This window comes from Schistocerca cancellata, chromosome 5 (genome assembly GCF_023864275.1).
Source record: "Schistocerca cancellata isolate TAMUIC-IGC-003103 chromosome 5, iqSchCanc2.1, whole genome shotgun sequence".
Taxonomy (NCBI): domain Eukaryota; kingdom Metazoa; phylum Arthropoda; class Insecta; order Orthoptera; family Acrididae; genus Schistocerca; species Schistocerca cancellata.
The window spans coordinates 722,045,572-722,063,054 of NC_064630.1; the positions used below are offsets into that span (position 1 = coordinate 722,045,572).

General features: G+C 43.5%; 1 protein-coding gene across 2 annotated transcripts in view; it reads right to left on the reverse strand.

Moving 5' to 3' along the window:
• Positions 1-17,483, reverse strand: part of LOC126188183 (SET and MYND domain-containing protein 4-like) — a 141,903-nt gene that overhangs the window by 102,261 nt on the left and 22,159 nt on the right. The window lies entirely within an intron of this gene.

The window sequence follows — 17,483 nt, forward strand, 5'->3', positions numbered from 1 at the left end:
ATTGACAATTTGCTACACTGTCAGTAATGGCATTTCATTATTGTCCATACTGGCACGATATGAATGTGTCTAATTACATATGTCTCTCCTTCCAATGCCTCAGCACCAATTTTCAGTACCTCTACACAGATATAAAGAACCATGTTCTCTTTCCTTGTTTACCATTGAACTGCCATCTCCAATTTTTTTGTCCTGTGGAGCACTACTGGGTTGTACATGATGCGCATTGACAGCAATTGCAAAGATGAAAATGATGACGATGATGAAATATAAAAAAACCTATAAACCACAGACTCTGCCACCAATGGAGGGGAGCGTCACTTCTGTTCTTCAACAACACAGACAGCTGTTCTCATTGCCACATTAAGCTAGCACGCAGTCCATTGTAAACGCTAAGAGGCTGCCCTTGGTTTGCTTTAGGCCTCAAAGCTTAGCATATAAAACAAAACAGCACTTTACTTTTGTCCCAAAACGATGGATGGTTATCATCATACAAGAATTTAAAACATAAATTATTTTCGCATTATGCTAAAACATAAATGCTCTCTTACCGCATTCACATTCTTTATACAAATTCACTTAATTAAATCTGTGCAAAATAATAAACTTAATACAATGATTAAAATGAGGACTTCAAGGAGCAAACATTAAATTTAAGAAAAGAATTACATTTAAAAGCAAAATAAATTAATGAAAATAAACTACCACAATAATTCTGCTTAAGGATTTTAAAATTACCATTCTGTAAGTACTGAACATGTGACCTTTAGCTAATGAGCCTTTAGGCTTGGCTATTATGCTATGGGGCTACAGGGTAAACTCAGGTTATTTTTAATTTTTTAGTGTCTCATGAGAAATTACTTTTGTCATATTTTCACAAATGGGGGTCCACCAGGGTGAGTGGTTGCATGGGGTGAAACCTAGCACCCAGTCCTACACCACTTTATGTGCGATTTCAGAAAGTTAATCCCACCCCTGGTGGCTCAACGTGAAGTATATATTTACTGTATTCGGGAGTACATGAATTATAACAACAACATTTTAAAATCAGGTCGAACACTAATAATTGATACCAATATTTTTACATATGTTGAACTTTTCTTAAAACTTGGTAGCGTATATAAACAAAACGAATAAGCTTACCTTGTATGTATTGTATTGTATGTTAACCGGGGGCCTAGAAACAATGGAGAGACTCCGTTCCCGCTGCAGTCGCAGTGGTCCACAACCCCACGACGGCTACCACAGTCCACTTCACCCCTCCACCGCCCCACACTAAACCCAGGGTTATTATGCGGTTCGGCCCCCGGTGGACGCCCCTGCTCGCCCCCCCCCCCCCCTCCCCCTCCCCCTCCCCCCAGGGAACGTCTCAAACCAGACGAGTGTAACCTGTATGTTTGTGTGATAGAGTAATGGTGGTGTACGCGTACATGGAGAACTTGTTTCAGCAGCAATCACCGACATAGAGTAGCTGAGGTGGAATAAGGGGAACCAGCCCGCATTCGCTGTGGCAGATGGAAAACCGCCTAAAACACATCCACACACAGGCTGGCTCACCGGACCTCGACACAAGTCCACTGGGCGGATTCGTGCCAGGGACAAGGCGCTCCTTCCCGCCCGGAAGGCCATGCATTAGACCGCATGGCCAACAAAGCTTACCTTACTCTTCAGTGTTTCTCATTTTTCTGTTAGCAAATTTTGTAATCGCTATATAAAACAATATTTCAGCCTCTTAGTATCTTTTCTTGTCATTAAACAGTCGTGTATAATAGGTGTAGGTGAAACAAAGTTAATTGTTGGATCGTTTTATGGGCCACACGATTCTGCTGTGAAATTCTAGAGTCATTCACAGTCAGTCTACGGTCAATAGCATGTAAATACCCAAATCAGGCAATACTAGTTGGAGGCGACCTGAACTTGCCAACTATAGACTGAGATGCCTATGGATTCATTGCAGGGTGGGGGAGGGGGGAGGGGGGGTGAGGTACAGACAGTTATGCGACATACTTTTTAACGTCTTTTCTGAAAATTATCTTGAGCAGCTATCTCGGCAGCCCAGACACAATGAAAATATCTTAAACCTGGTAGCTAAAAATAGGCCAGACCTCATCGACAATGTCAGTATAGAAACGGTGATTAGTGCTCATGATGTCATTATAGAAACTATGATTATGAAAGTGAATAAATCAGTCAAAAAGGCTAGGAGAGTGTCTCTGCTAGATAGAGCAAATAAGCAGTTATTAACATCTAACATAAGCAGTTATTAACATCTCACTTAAACAGTGAATTCGAATAATTTAGTTCCAGTAAGATGGATGTAGAGGAATTATGGGCAAAGTTTAAGCAGATTGTACTGTAAGGATGAGCCAGATAGTAGGCCGAAAGTAGGGGATTTTATTTTATTTCTTATTCGCTTTCAAAAGTCACTTTATCCTCAAGCAGTAGCCGGCAGCTTCAGCTACCTTTAAATTTCCTGTCCCATGATCCAGCAACAGCAAGTCAGCACCGGGATAGGCAATATCGATCATTTGCCTCCCTCGTGTGCTGACAAGGTAACACAATCTCTGTGACACTGAGCAGGCCACGCTGTGGAAATTTCCATGCCGCCCCCGTCGGTTTCTCAGCTTCTGAACAATCAGGGCTGAGGAAGACGCGTGCCCGAGCTGGATGTACTCTGCCGCCCTGCGCCGGGACCCTCTTTCGATCGTGTGCCCTGTAGCAGCCAAAATCTCCTGCCCTGCCCAGTGCTGCAGCACCACAGACTTTGTTTTTTCAGTAGCTACTACGCCACTCACTTGTCCAAATGGCAAACACTGCTTTTCCTTAGCTATGCAAACTACGTTACGCCCCTGACTACGCTCTAGCTCACCCTTGCCTCCCTAGGCCTGACTATGTGCCTCTTTTTCAATGCAGTCTTTGCTAATAAAAAACCTATTAACTAAAATCTTCCTAATGGTTCATTCCTGCCCACCGCCTCCAATCCGACTGTCCTGTACAAAAACTGGTGTCAGAAGTACGGATGCATTCCCATAGTGACTTTGTCACTATTCCAAATTCTTTTGGCAAAGCACCGAGCATTTCGCACATAGAGTGTGCCAACTGACCAGCATATTCACCGACATGGGCCATGGCTGTAGAAACGCACAGGGCGTGCGCTGCAGTGTCGGAGGCGCTTGAGTCCGAGGGAACCAGCCACACAAGCTGGATGCCACCGCTGCCCGCCAGTGTCACTGTTGCGCCAGGGGCCAGCCGCCTTCGCGTACCGGCCGAGCCAGCGTCGACCCCCGCCAACATATCAGCCGCTGCCTGAGGGTCCAGCAGCCACCCACCCACATCTATGTCCACCACCAACATGTCGCCCGCCACCGCCACATCGCCACTCCACCACACCGTCACCGCCGCCAACGCGTCGCACCGACTACTTCTTCATATAAGTCGCAGTGATGCTTCCAACGTTAACATCGATCCATCCACCGCTGGAGTAGGTTATTTGTGACCTTTCTTTTTTGTAACAATCATTTTTTGGGTCACTACCGCCCCCCTAATTTTTTAAACATGCCGATGGGAATGAGAGCGACGGAACAGAATACTCAGAGGCATCAGCCTCGCAAGACCCGCTCGAAGCTATTAATACTCAAATGCACCAATTGTTCATACAAAACCAAGAATTAATTGAGCAAAGCCGCGTCTTGAAACAGACACTGGAAGCCAGTGTGCAAACTTCAGTACCTGTGGTTAGCTCCACGCCTGTAACAAATGTGCAACCAGTGACAACGAATACTAGTTCTGTCACTACTGCAACTACCACAATTTCAGCTAACATGGCAACTTTAAGTAATTTTCCTGTGGCTGATTTCACCCCCACCTTTTCTGGAAAGTCCCATGAAAATGTGGCTATGTTCATACAGAATATTCGCGATGTGGGTCACACTTGTGCCTGGCCAGATGATCTACTGGTCAACGTAGCCAGATTGAAGTTGACATGGGAAGCCAGAATGTTTATAGAGACAGTGGATTAACTGCGTGATATGCGTGACTTTGACATTTTGGCCTGCGGACTAACTATGCATTATTCCGATACCAGAGGTACCGGATATTACAGAGATCAATTATCAACTCTTAGGCAGAAGCCTAATAAAGATTTTGATGCTTTTGCAGATCGCCTACGAGCCGTATCTTGTCGTACCTACAAGCTAGTCGAAAATGCCAGTGAAAATAGGATTTTGTGCTCGGAGGCAGAATGTGTTTGTTCACGGTATTGATCCCTGCATCGGAGGAGAAGTTAAAGCAGCTTCCCCACCTCTTTGTTTGAAGCGGTTCGTTTGGCAATAGTACGCAAAGATGTATTGTGCTTCTGCACTGCTGCACTGCATCCGCCGGATCCAGTACTGGTATTAGCAAAGGAAGTATTTTGTCAGCGTTGTGGGAGACCCAACCATACGGTAATGTGCTGTCATGCACCTTTCTGCACTATTTGCCAGACAGTAGGCCATCTTAATAATGTCTGTCCAACAAAGTCCCAATTTTCTAACCAGATGCGTGGCCAATGCCGCAACGAGGGGTCAAACTCGGGAAACGTGTGGGGAGCAGCCTCCACCCGCGCTCCCGACCAGAATAATACACCCGGTGAGGACCGGAGAAAGTAAAGTGGTGGAACATGTTAGTTTAAGTGGCATACTCGGGAACAAAGTAGTTAAGATTTTGGTTGACACTGGTGCACAAATTAGTGTATTATTCGTCGATAAAAATGATCGAAGGGTGCTACAGCCACCCCGATTTCATATCAGTGGCCTTGGTGAAGAAATAATTGTCTCTGCAGGTTCGTGTGTAGTGAATCTGAAAATAGAAGAGAATAAATACAGTCAAGAGATGGGAGGGGTGAGGTTAAAGGAAGGTGATTTTGACATCATATTAGTGAATGACTTCTTGCACCGTTATAAGGGAATAGTGAATTATCAAACGCGAACTGTGCAGTTTGGTGAAGCAATTCACCGTTTCGGCAGTGCACTAACCCATTAGACACGAGGAAGCTGTGAAAGGCGTCATTCACAGCCTCCCATAAAATCACAGATGTGGGCGATAAAAACCATTGACCCCATAAGGTTAAAAGGCGGAAGTGGAAAAATTCTTTGGATAGATGCCAAAATCGTATTAGATTGTCAATCAGTTCATGTTAAGAGATGTATTTGCCGACTGGAAAGAAAACAGAAAGGTTTTGCAATACCAGTGAGCATAGATAACTTTGGTATGAAAGATGTTGTAATACTGAAAGGTATTATTGTTGCTAGTGGACACGAGATCTTGGAAGAAGTAGGAGGAGCTGAAATTCCACAAAGTAAAGATGAAAAGGGATGGAGGAGAAAGAAATGTCCAGTCAGAGAAGTGCCTTATGTCATGTCGTCATTAAGGAATCAGTTGACAGAGAAGTTGAGTCATTTAAATGTTGAGGAGTAATAGATGTTGCAGCCAGTGTTAGAGGAATTTTCTTGGTTGTTTGAAGAGAGGCAGTTTCTACCGGCCACAGATTTGGTTCAGCATAAAATTCCGACCAGTGAAGAACGGCCGATTGCGCAAAAACCATACCATATACTGTATCATTTGCAATCTGTAGTCAAGGATACAATTCAGCAGCAATCAGTTGCAGGAATCATTCAGCCCTCCTTAAGTTCATGGGCGTCCCCCATGGTTGTCGTGCTAAAAAAGTCAGTAAACGGAGAGAAAGCCTATCATCCATGTGTCGATATGAGGGCAGTGAATCAAGTAACTACTCCAGACATGTATCCCTTACCACGCATTGACAAAACATTAGACCGATTAGGCAACTGCAAGTATTTCACCACCCTTGACTTACACTCCAGATACCATCAAATCCCTGTTGCATCCCACGACCACCATAAAACTGCTTTTGTTGTACCTACAGGATTATATGAACTTGTAAGAATGCCCTTTGGTTTGAGGAATGTACCCGCCACTTTTCAAAGATTTGCAGATTTGTTGTTGTGTGGATTGAAACCCACAAAATGCTTGGTATATTTAGATGACATTATTATTGTTTCTAAAACCATCGAAGAACATGCAAAAAGGGTGAGAGATTTTTTGGAAAGGTTGAAAGGAGCTCACTTGAGTGTTAACTGGAAAAGTGTGCCTTTGCCCAATCGCAGGTACATATAATAAGTGAAGAAGGTGTCAAACCAGATCCCCATTTGACCACAGCAGTAAAGGAATTTCCAACACCAACAAATATCAAAGAATTACAGTCTTTTATAGGCCTTGCTAATTATTACAGACTTTTGTGAACAATTATGCTATCATTGATAAGCCCCTCACTAAATTATTGAAAAAAGGAGTTAGTTTTACCTGGACCAAGGAATGCGATGAAGCAATGCAACAAATCCAACATGTTTTAACTAGAGCCCCGTACTAGCATACCCAGATTCTGAAAAACCATTTATTCTGTCGGTTGACGCCTCCAATTATGCTGTAAGAGCCATCCTGTCACAAGAAATTAATGAAGAAGAACAACGAATTGGTTATGCGTCTCGACAGCTCAAAAAAGCAGAATTAAATTACAGTACAACTGAAAAGGAACTCTTAGCACTCACGTTTGGTGTAACCTATTTTCGATGCTATTTGTATGGGGGAAACTTTACTGTCATCGATGATCATGCCGCATTACAGTGGTTGTTAAGTTTAAAAGATCCTAGTAGCAGGTTGACTCATTGGGCTTTAAAACTGAGCGAGTTTGAATATGAGGTAAAACACAAACCGGGCAAGTTGCATCAAAATGCTGATGCATTAAGCCGGAAAGTTAGAGTGATTCTTACCAATAATTTCTCTATTGAAGAATTGAGGGAAGCACAGAAAAGAGATTTTGAATGTCAGAAGTATGAAACTTTGACTGAATTTTCTGTTGAAGATGGAATTTTGTATCGAAAAACCCCATTGGGTAAACGGGTGGTAACTCCGAAAGAACTACGTCCCAAGACAACAGCACAATGTTACGATAGCCTGCAAGCATGTCATAATGGTCTTTGCGCCACTAATTGTCAAACAGCCACCTGCTATTTCTGGGAAGGCAGATAGAGAGATGTACAAAAGTATATACAAAATTGCTTGCCCTGCGTTAAGAGGTCATTGCCACCCTGAACAAAGGTACCCTTAAAGCAAGTGCCAGAAGCCACTTGTCGTTGGGCTTTGGCAGCAGCAGATATTGTTGGTCCTTTCCCTTTGAGTCCACGAAATAACATATTGTCGATCAAAGATCATTTTTCCAGGTTCTTAATTCTCGTTCCAATATCAGATATCTCCGCAGAAACTGTAGCTCGTGCATTTGTCACCCACTTGGTGTTACCCTATGGAAGTCCTGAAGCGGTACGTACAGATCAAGGCATGAATTTTATGTGCACATTGTTTACTGAAGTCTGTCAACTGTTGCAAATCAAGAAGTGGAGAACGACACTGTTTCACCCAAAAGCGAATGGATGCCTGAAGCGAGTCCACTGCATTGTTACGTGCATGCGCTCTTACTATGTCATTAAAAATCACATCGGAATATAATAACTGTGTCCATGAAGGTACATGCTATTCCCCTTATGAAGCGGTATATGACCGACTTATGAATTCGCCTTTTGAGATTGAAAAACTGCTCCCTGGAATTAAATCCAAAGATGTGAAAGGTTTGGCACATCATCTAAAAGCCAATTCGAAAAAAGTGAGAGGGAACAATGCAAAAGCCACTGCTCAACTGTTAAAGAGGGATAATCAGAAAGCAAAAATGCCCGAGTACAAGGTGGGAGATCTAGTTATGCTACACAATCCAGTAGTAAAAAACGGAAGAACAAAGAAGTTTATACCTACATATGAAGGAGCGTACCATATCACGCAGCTTACTTCGCCGGCGTCAAGGAAGCCGGCCCTTGCCGAGATATTTATTATGTGAGCGACCGCTGTGTGGGAAACACGTCAGCAACAGGAACGAGTTTGAGATGCCATCGTACCATACAGTAAAGACCAGTAAAAACCAAGTTAATGCTAATTCAGAATAACAGCCCCAACAATAGTGTCCAGTTCAGTCATTATTAGCTACTAGGTCCAAGTAAATGATATTTGAGAGAGTCAAGTCATCATTAAAATCCATGCAAAAGTATTAAAATCCATAAAATTACTTAGGTTTCAGAAGAACAGAGTATCTAAGTGAGTAAATGAACCACAATAGTTCCGTGAACTTTAACAATCAAGTTATCCAAGTGCCTCAAGGGGGGCGAGGGGGCAACTTGACACCACCCAGCCTCCACACGTACAAAAACTCTATTCTGCCTCCACCCTCGCCCCCACCTCCCCCCCTTGGGGTCAGACCCTGCTCTCTGCTTTGTATCTAGCCCCAGGCAAATGAAATGACTGGTGAGAAAGACCGCACCCTGCATTCCTGCAGCATCTGCATCATGTTGCCTAGTGCGATATACGACGTTAGCAAAAGCAAAAATACCCAAAACATTTACACTTTATATGTGACCACTTTTACCTTCGCTAATAATACTACTACTGAAATTAATTTATAATCTGTTGCCACAGCATCACTGAGAATGTTTTATGTACTTACAAACCAAGAGTTGTAAAGAAGAGAAAGATAAAAGCCCCAATTGAACACCCTGCAAGTAAGCTTCAACAGAGTAATAATCAGAATAAAATCTAAAACTGCCACGTACTTCCATTTGGAGAGACAGTCTTTACTAGCAGCGAACCCATGACCTGCAAGGAGTCACTTGAGAAGTCATCGTCACCTCTATCTACGATATTAAGTACTCGAGTTACATTGGTAATCACTGTTAGCACTATAAAGCAATCACTGGGCCCTCCTTTTGCAGAAAATTATCCTGGAGTTGGTTGATGCTCAGTGCCCTGCCATAGTGAGGTGCAGTCGAATGGATGTACCTAGCCGCGGACATCAGCGCCGCTGCCACTCCGGTTCGAGCCAGTTATATCTGTAACGTCAGCACTCCGCAATCATATGAGCATGTCACCTGCTGCATTTCCAGCGCTCTAAGCAGCACTGGTTCTCAACACAGAATTCTAAACCACTCTACAGCGAACATTTTGTGTAACTTTATGTACATTATCAATACTAAGAAAATTACTTTCCTTCCTATACCTTCTACACTTGACAACTGCACTCTAATTTAATTACAAACAAAAACGCCAAAAGGAAAGTTTGATCGATGTCAATGAGATGCAACCAGTATCAGTGTCAATGAGTATTAGGAAGCAGGTAGGTGAGAAGGTTAACAAGAGAACAACAAACAAAACTAAGCACAAAAGGCTAGGGGACTGCCAACAATCAACCTTACGTAATTATGAGACCAGAAGTACAAATAATGTAGGAAATAGTATACAAAATGTTTAATAATATTAAGGAAGGTAATGGCAATTATTGATCTGATAGCTGAAGGAAACGTAAAACCACTTTAAATTAAAATCTTGCTAACAGAAGTATTAACGTAACACTGTACTATGCCGCAGCATTACTAGTAACATTGGCACAACTTAACGACGGCACACCTGTAAGTGGACATTCCAGAGACGTGCCATTTGGTATGGAGATACAAACAAAAGCATACAAAGAATAATGGAGAACTTTTACACTTATTTTGCTATGAAATGTAACTGGAGAATAAGGACGTTTTGTGTAAGGGAAATAATATTTTGTACTTTTGCTTCTGTCATGGTTTTGCCACCGCTTGTGTCACTATGATGGGTTGCCAATTACTTATGTCTATGTATTATTTTTACTATTCTTCATTTTGTCTATGTTTATTGGAGAGTTTTGCTAGAACTTTGTCAGCACCATAAATTTAATATTTGTGTCAATGAACCTAGTGTTTCCACGTGTCACTGTGTTACCAGAAAGAAGAGGATAATTAGGTAACTTGTAGGATTCCAAGTAAGCCAGAGTAAGTTCCTGAGTATTGTCCATTATTTAAGTATTTATTAATACTGTTCTAGGTAAGAAACTATTTTGGAAGGGTAATTTAAGACGTAGCCATGTTTCATTTCATTTGTATTTGGATGTCTGTACAGAGGGACATGCCATATGCCAACCCTCATGATAGATAACGTAAATGGAGTGAATAATGCCCACAAGACAAGCAAATTTTGGCCATGCACCTAGTCTCTTGGATGAACAAGAGAACCAACCGCAAGCACATGCACCTGGCATGACACAACCGGCAATCACGCGGATCCCTAGCTGTCTATGTCGTTCCTTCACTTTTCAATTTCGCAGCCTAGTCTGTCATACCCACTTTCATCTGTCAACTTTGAACTGAACAACATCTTTTGGAGTTCACTACCCGGTCGTATTCCAACACAAAACTATTCAGTTCAGGTGAATTAACACAGTTCGACTCTAATCTTTCATGTCGAAGAAGAGTTCACGAGAACAGTGTTCCGTGCTCTCTGACGACCGCTGATCAGGCACTATCAGATGCGAACCGCGTCTAGCCTGCAGCTAACCGCCTTAAACGGGAATCTCAGTTCAAAACTTGAGCCTTCTTTGACATTATTCTTCCATTGTATTTTCCGGAGAATCTCTGACTACTGAAGCAGTATTATTTGACTGTATGACGTGTCTCAGGACACTACAATACACCCAAGAATAGATGGAGTTTTAAGCAACTAGTTGGACCCAATGAGGCCAGCACCTAGGAGTTATAGAGACAGCGAGTTTAGTAACAAAATGGTGAGAGGATAAAGGCAGTGAATTTTAGGCGATACTGTCGTATCAACGAAGTGGCACACACTACAACTTAATAAAAGAAAAGTCCTTCAGAATTACACTCAACTTAGTCGTTTCTAATTGCGCTTTCTTTATGTATAACGCCTAACTATATAATTGTTGTGATGTATCTGTTACTTAAAAACCAATTTACTAATACATAATGTGACACAAACCTCCTATACGCAGTAGACCAACCTAGGGTATTAACCCTCCATTGCTATGAACACAATTTCCAGTCACAGACATATGAGATAGAAATCTCAAACAGTGGATTTGTAGCAAACCGATCTTATTGTGATGTTATCACTCTACTAACAACCTTCCATGCCACTATGGCTTACTCCCTTAGTATTCACGCCCATTTACCTACATTTTTTTCTGCTATAAGCTCATTTGTGGTACATCTGCCTACTTTGTCCAATATATCAAATTATCCCCTCTTAAAGTCAATTGATGACCTCTTAAAATATGAATAAGGACAAATTTCTTACAATTGCCTGTTAGCGCACCTAAACGAATGGCAAACAGCCACTAAACTACATACAACCATTATACCCAGCACCACAGTAACCCCGGTCACTGCTATTATTATTGTACTGATATGGACCTTGTACAAAAAGGGATTTTGCAAACGGTTAAGAACATCCCCTGCAATGGTTCCAGAACTCCAGCCTCAGGGCGAATATCGCCCTTGACTAGAAGAAAGAACCTATCAGGCATGTGCCCTCCCTTACTTTTAAGAGTGCAACTGTGTTATCTACCAATGTGAAAACTTGCACAGTATAGTGAAGTGCTCCCATAGTGTTAACTCCCTTTTTAAATGTGTTTGAAACGTGTGAACCACCCGTCATACCCCACTGCACTTAGTTCCAGTGAACGGGCTTGGCCACAGCCACGCCCTCTTTTCGCCGGCAGCTTGCGCGCTGCCTGCTGAGGACAACACAACACAATGCCTCGTGCCACTCGGTCCTGCATGTGACTCCAGTGGTGATATGTATCCGTTAATTTCAATTTATATTCGTCACTTCTCATTCTGAAACACATTAACACGTTCAGCGGGCGCAGGAACCCACAAACATGTGAAGATTGCCTCCTTCAAACTGTTATTTTCTAATGTATTTCATCTATACTTGTAATCAATGTAATTTTGTTTTGATGTTTTATAATGTTTATTCCTTGTTCTTGTATACACATTATATTGTTGAAGTGTGTAAGCCCATTTGCGACCCTTACAAGGTCTTAAAGAATCTATACCCACGGATAGTTTAAGGCCCCTGCCATCTTCTGTGGGAACCTTTAACAGTCAAATAATCACTTTGTTTTTTACAAATTAACTTGTCTACATTTACATACTAATTACCCTGATAGAATTCACATACGTTTTCCACTCCCACGGATGGGGGAGGAGTGTAAGGATGAGCCAGATAGTAGCTCAAAAGTAGGGGATTTTATTTTATTTTTTATTTGCTTTCAAAAGTCACTTTATTCTCAAGCAGTAGCCGGGGCATCTTTGGCTGCCTGTAACTTTCCCGTCCCATGGTCCAGCAACAGCAAGTCAGCACTGTGGTAGGCAATCTTGATCACGCCTCCCTCGTGAGCTGACAAGGTAACGCCGCCTCTGCGACGCTGAGCAGGCCACGCTCTGGAAATTTCCATGCCGCCCCCGCAGGTTTCTCAGCTTCTGACCAATCAGGGCTGAGGAAGCCGCGTGTCCGAGCTGGATGTACTCTGCCGCCCTCCGTCGTGCCTCTCTCTCATTCATGCGTCCTGTAGCAGTCAACATCTCCTGCCCTGCCCAGTGCTGTGGCACCACAGACTTTGTTTTTTCAGAAGCTGCCATGCCAGTCGGACTTGTCCGAATGGCAGACACTGCTTTTCCTTAGCTATGCGAACTACATTTCACCCCTGACTATGCTCTGGCTCACCCTCACCTCCCTAAGCCTGACTATGTGCACCTTTTTCAATGTAGTCTTTGCTAATAAAAGACCTATTAACTAAAATCTTCCTAATGGTTCATTCCTGCCCACCGCCTTCCAATCCAGCTGTCCTGTACAGTACACCATCGTGTTGAGAGTTATGTGCCTAATAAGTGGATACAGGATGGAAATGACCTACCGTGGTTTAATAATGAAATTTGGTCGATGCTGAGGAAGCAGAGGCTGTTGCACTCTCGATTCAGAAGGGAACACATAAATGACGAAGCATCTGTGAAAAGGTCTATACGCGAAGCACACAACAATTACTACCATGACATCTTAGCAAATGATCTGGCAGAGAACCCGAGAAAATTCTGGTCATCTGTAAAATCGCTAACAAGTCTAGGGCTTCCATTGAGCCCCTTGCTGCTGATATGACAGCTGATGATAGCAAAATGAAAGCTAATGTTTTAAATTTCACGTTCAGGAAATTGTTCACACAGGAGCATCGTACAAACATACTGTCATTTGGCCATCGGACAGACTCCCATATGAATGACATAGCACACACATCAAAAAAAGTTTTGCATCACCCCAGTTCCCAGAACTCCTAAAGGTAGACGTTGACTGTGGATATTGCATCACAGACACAGTCCCTCTGACTGTTCAGAGATGTCACTGAATCCGCCCAAAGATGTAAGTAACCATGCATGAGCAGCACCAATTAGATGGAGGGGGGTCCAACAACCGTGCAGTTCCAGTCATTCCACCAGGAAGGAGGTACACAGCTCATGATGTCTGTAGTTCAATCATGCCTAGATGGTTAATACCACAGTGCGATCATGTCCGCATTGCTACTTTGTGCCAGGAAGGGCTCTCAGCAAGGGAAGTGTCCAGGCGTCTCAGGGTGAACCAAAGCGATGGTGTTCGGACATGGTGGAGATACAGAGAGACAGGAACTGGCGATGAAATGCCTCGCTCAGGCCGTCCAAGGGCTACTACTGCAGTGGATGACTGCTACCTAAGGATTATGGCTCGGAGCAACCCTGACAGCAACACCACCGTGTTGAATAATGCTTTTCGTGCAGCCACAGGACGTAATGTTAGGACTCAAACCGTGCACAGTAAGCTGCATGATGCATAACGTCATTCCTAATGTCCATAGCAAGGTCCCTCTTTGCACCCATGACATCATGCAGCATGGTACAGATGGGCCCAAGGACATGACGAATGGACTGTTCAGGATTGGCATCACATTCTCTTCACCGATGAGCGTTGCATATGCCTTCAACCAGACAATCGTCCGAGACACGTTTGGAGGCAACCCAGTCAGGATAAATGTCTTAGACACACTGTCCAGCGAGTGCAGTGTGGTGGAGGTTCCCTGCTGGTTTGAGGTGCCATTATGTGGGGCCAATGTACACTGGTGGTGGTCAAGGAAGGTGCTGTAGCAGTTGTACAATACGTGGATGCCATCCTAGAACTGATAGTGCAACCATATCGGCAGCATATTGGTGAGGCTTTCATCTTCATGGTCTACAATTCGCACCCCCATAATGCACATCTTGTGAATGACTTCCTTCAAGATAACGACATCGCTTGACTCGAGTGGCCAGCATGTTCTCCAGACATGAACTCTGTTGAACATTCCTGGGATAGAATGAAAAGGGCTGTTTATGGACGACATGACCCACCAACCACTCTGAGACATCTATGACAAATCACCATTGAGGAGTGGGACAATTTGGGCCAATAGTGCCTTGATGAGCTTGTGGATAGTATGCCACGATGAATACAGGCATGCATCAATCCAAGAGGACGTACTACTGGGTATTAGAGGTACCAGTGTGCACAGCAATCTTGACCACCACCTCTGAAGGTCTCGCTGCATGGTGGTGCAACATGCAATGTGTGGTTTTCATGAGAAATATAAAAGGCGAAAATGATGTTTATGTTGATCTCTATTCCAATTTTCTGTATAGGTTTCGGAACTCTCAGAACCAAGGTGATGCAAAACTTTTTTTGATGCATGTAATAAGCATACCTGGTGAAGAAAACAACCGAAGGACTTGAAAGCAAATAAATCACCAGGTCCAGAAGGAACCCCAGTTAGATTTTACAAAGAGTACCCTACTGCATTGGCCTCTTACCTAGCTTGCATTTATCGTGAATCTCTCATCCAGTGCAAAGTCACAAGTGACTGGAAAAAAGTGTAGGTGACTCCATTACATAAGAAAGGTAAATGAATAGACCCACCAAGTTACAGACCAATATCCATAACTTATGTTTGCTGCAGAATCCTTGAACATCTTCTCAGTCTGAATATAATGAACTTTCTTGAGACTGAGAAGCTTTTTTGCACAGATCAGCATGGTTTCGAAGGCATCACTCATGTGAAACTCAGCTTGCCCTTTTCTCACATAATATACTGAGAACTATGGATGAAGGGGAACAGGCAGATTCTGTATTTCTAGATCTCAGGAAAGCGTTTGACACGGCGCTCCATTGGAGGCTAATAAAGAAGGTATGAGCAGTCAGAATAAGTTCACAGATATGTGAGTGACTCAAATACTTTTTAAATAATAGAAATCAGTATGTTGTCCCTGATGGCGAGTGTTCATCAGAGACAAGGATATTGTCAGGAATGCCACAGGGAAGTATGTTAGGACTGCTGTTGTTCTCTATACACATAAATGATCCAGCTGATGGCGTGGGCAGCAATCTGCAGCTGTTTGCTGATGACGCCATGGTGTATGGTGAGGTGTTGAAGTTGAATGACTGAAAGATACAAGATGACTTAGACAAAATTTAAAATTGGTGTGATGAATAGCAGCTAGCCCTAAATGTGGAAAAATGTACGTTAATGCGGATGAGTAGGAAGATCAAACCTTTAACGTTCAGATGTGGTATTACTAGTGCCCTGCTTGACACAGTCAAATCTTTTAAATATCTGGGCATAACGTTGCAAAGTGATATGAGGTGAAACGAACATGAGAACTGTGGTAGGGAAGGCAAATGCTAGACTTTAATTTATTGGGAGAATTTTAGGAAAGAGTGGTTCACCTGTAAAGGAGACCACATACAGGACACTGGTGTGACCTATTTTTGAGTACTGCTTGAGTGTTTGGGATCCATACCAGGTTGGATTGTAGGAAGATATTGAAGCAATTCACAGGCAGGCTCCTAGATTTGTTACCGGTACATTCAAGCAACACATGTTACGGAGTTGCTTTGGGAACTCAAATGGGAATCCCTGGACAGAAGGTGACGTGCTTTTCGAGAAACACTATTGAGTCAATTTTGAGAACCGGCATTTGAAGCTGACTGCTGAACGATTCTACTGCCATCAACATACATTGCCAGTAAGGGCCACAAAGATATGAGAAATTAGGGCTCATACAGATGCAGACAGACAGTCATTATTTTTCCCTCGCTCTATTTGCGAGTGGAATAGGAAAGGAAATAACAGGTAGTGGTACGCACCATACAGTGGCTTGTGGAATATCAATGTAGATGTAGAACAGTAGTGTCATATCTTAGTACTCCACAGCAAGTAGTAAGAAAATGACGCGAAAGAAACACAGGAACCATGAAACTACAACACGTTCTCCAACAATAATGCACCAACAAGAAAGCAGTCTTCACTCTAGGCAGCTTGTATCAAAAGTACTGTAGGTAAAGTAAATACATAGTAGAAGAAATGAATAATTGTAACAGTAGACTTACAAAAATGAGTACAGTATCCATTAATTACTTTTATTGGTAATCAACAGACCCCTATTCTTATTAACCAGTTTGCTCGGACTAGCTTGGATAACATTAGAGAATTCCCCTGTAAGTTTTGCAATGTTGTCAATCTACGAAACATAACATATGGTGTGGCCAGTGCTCACTTTTAGAAATGAGCTAAAATTGTTATTACTCATTGTAGATTTGAACACCATCATCTTTCCATTGAACAGTAGGTAGAACAAGATTAATATCCAACTTAACAGATTCTACTAAAACCCAGGTACGGAGACCCCTAATGCATGGGGCCTGTAGCATTTACTAACTCTCACTATGTGGCTAATATGGCACTGGCTGTTCTGCATCCATATGCTGCAAAACACTAAGACATGTTATACACTCCTGGAAATGGAAAAAAGAACACATTGACACCGGTGTGTCAGACCCACCATACTTGCTCCGGACACTGCGAGAGGGCTGTACAAGCAATGATCACACGCACGGCACAGCGGACACACCAGGAACCGTGGTGTTGGCCGTCGAATGGCGCTAGCTGCGCAGCATTTGTGCACCGCCGCCGTCAGTGTCAGCCAGTTTGCCGTGGCATACGGAGCTCCATCGCAGTCTTTAACACTGGTAGCATGCCGCGACAGCGTGGACGTGAACCGTATGTGCAGTTGACGGACTTTGAGCGAGGGCGTATAGTGGGCATGCAGGAGGCCGGGTGGACGTACCGCCGAATTGCTTAACACGTGGGGCATGACGTCTCCACAGTACATCGATGTTGTCGCCAGTGGTCGGCGGAAGGTGCACGTGCCCGTCGACCTGGGACCGGACCGCAGCGACGCATGGATGCACGCCAAGACCGTAGGATCCTACGCAGTGCCGTAGGGGACCGCACCGCCACTTCCCAGCAAATTAGGGACACTGTTGCTCCTGGGGTATCGGCGAGGACCACTCGCAACCGTCTCCATGAAGCTGGGCTACGGTCCCGCACACCGTTAGGCCGTCTTCCGCTCACGCCCCAACATCGTGCAGCCCGCCTCCAGTGGTGTCGCGACAGG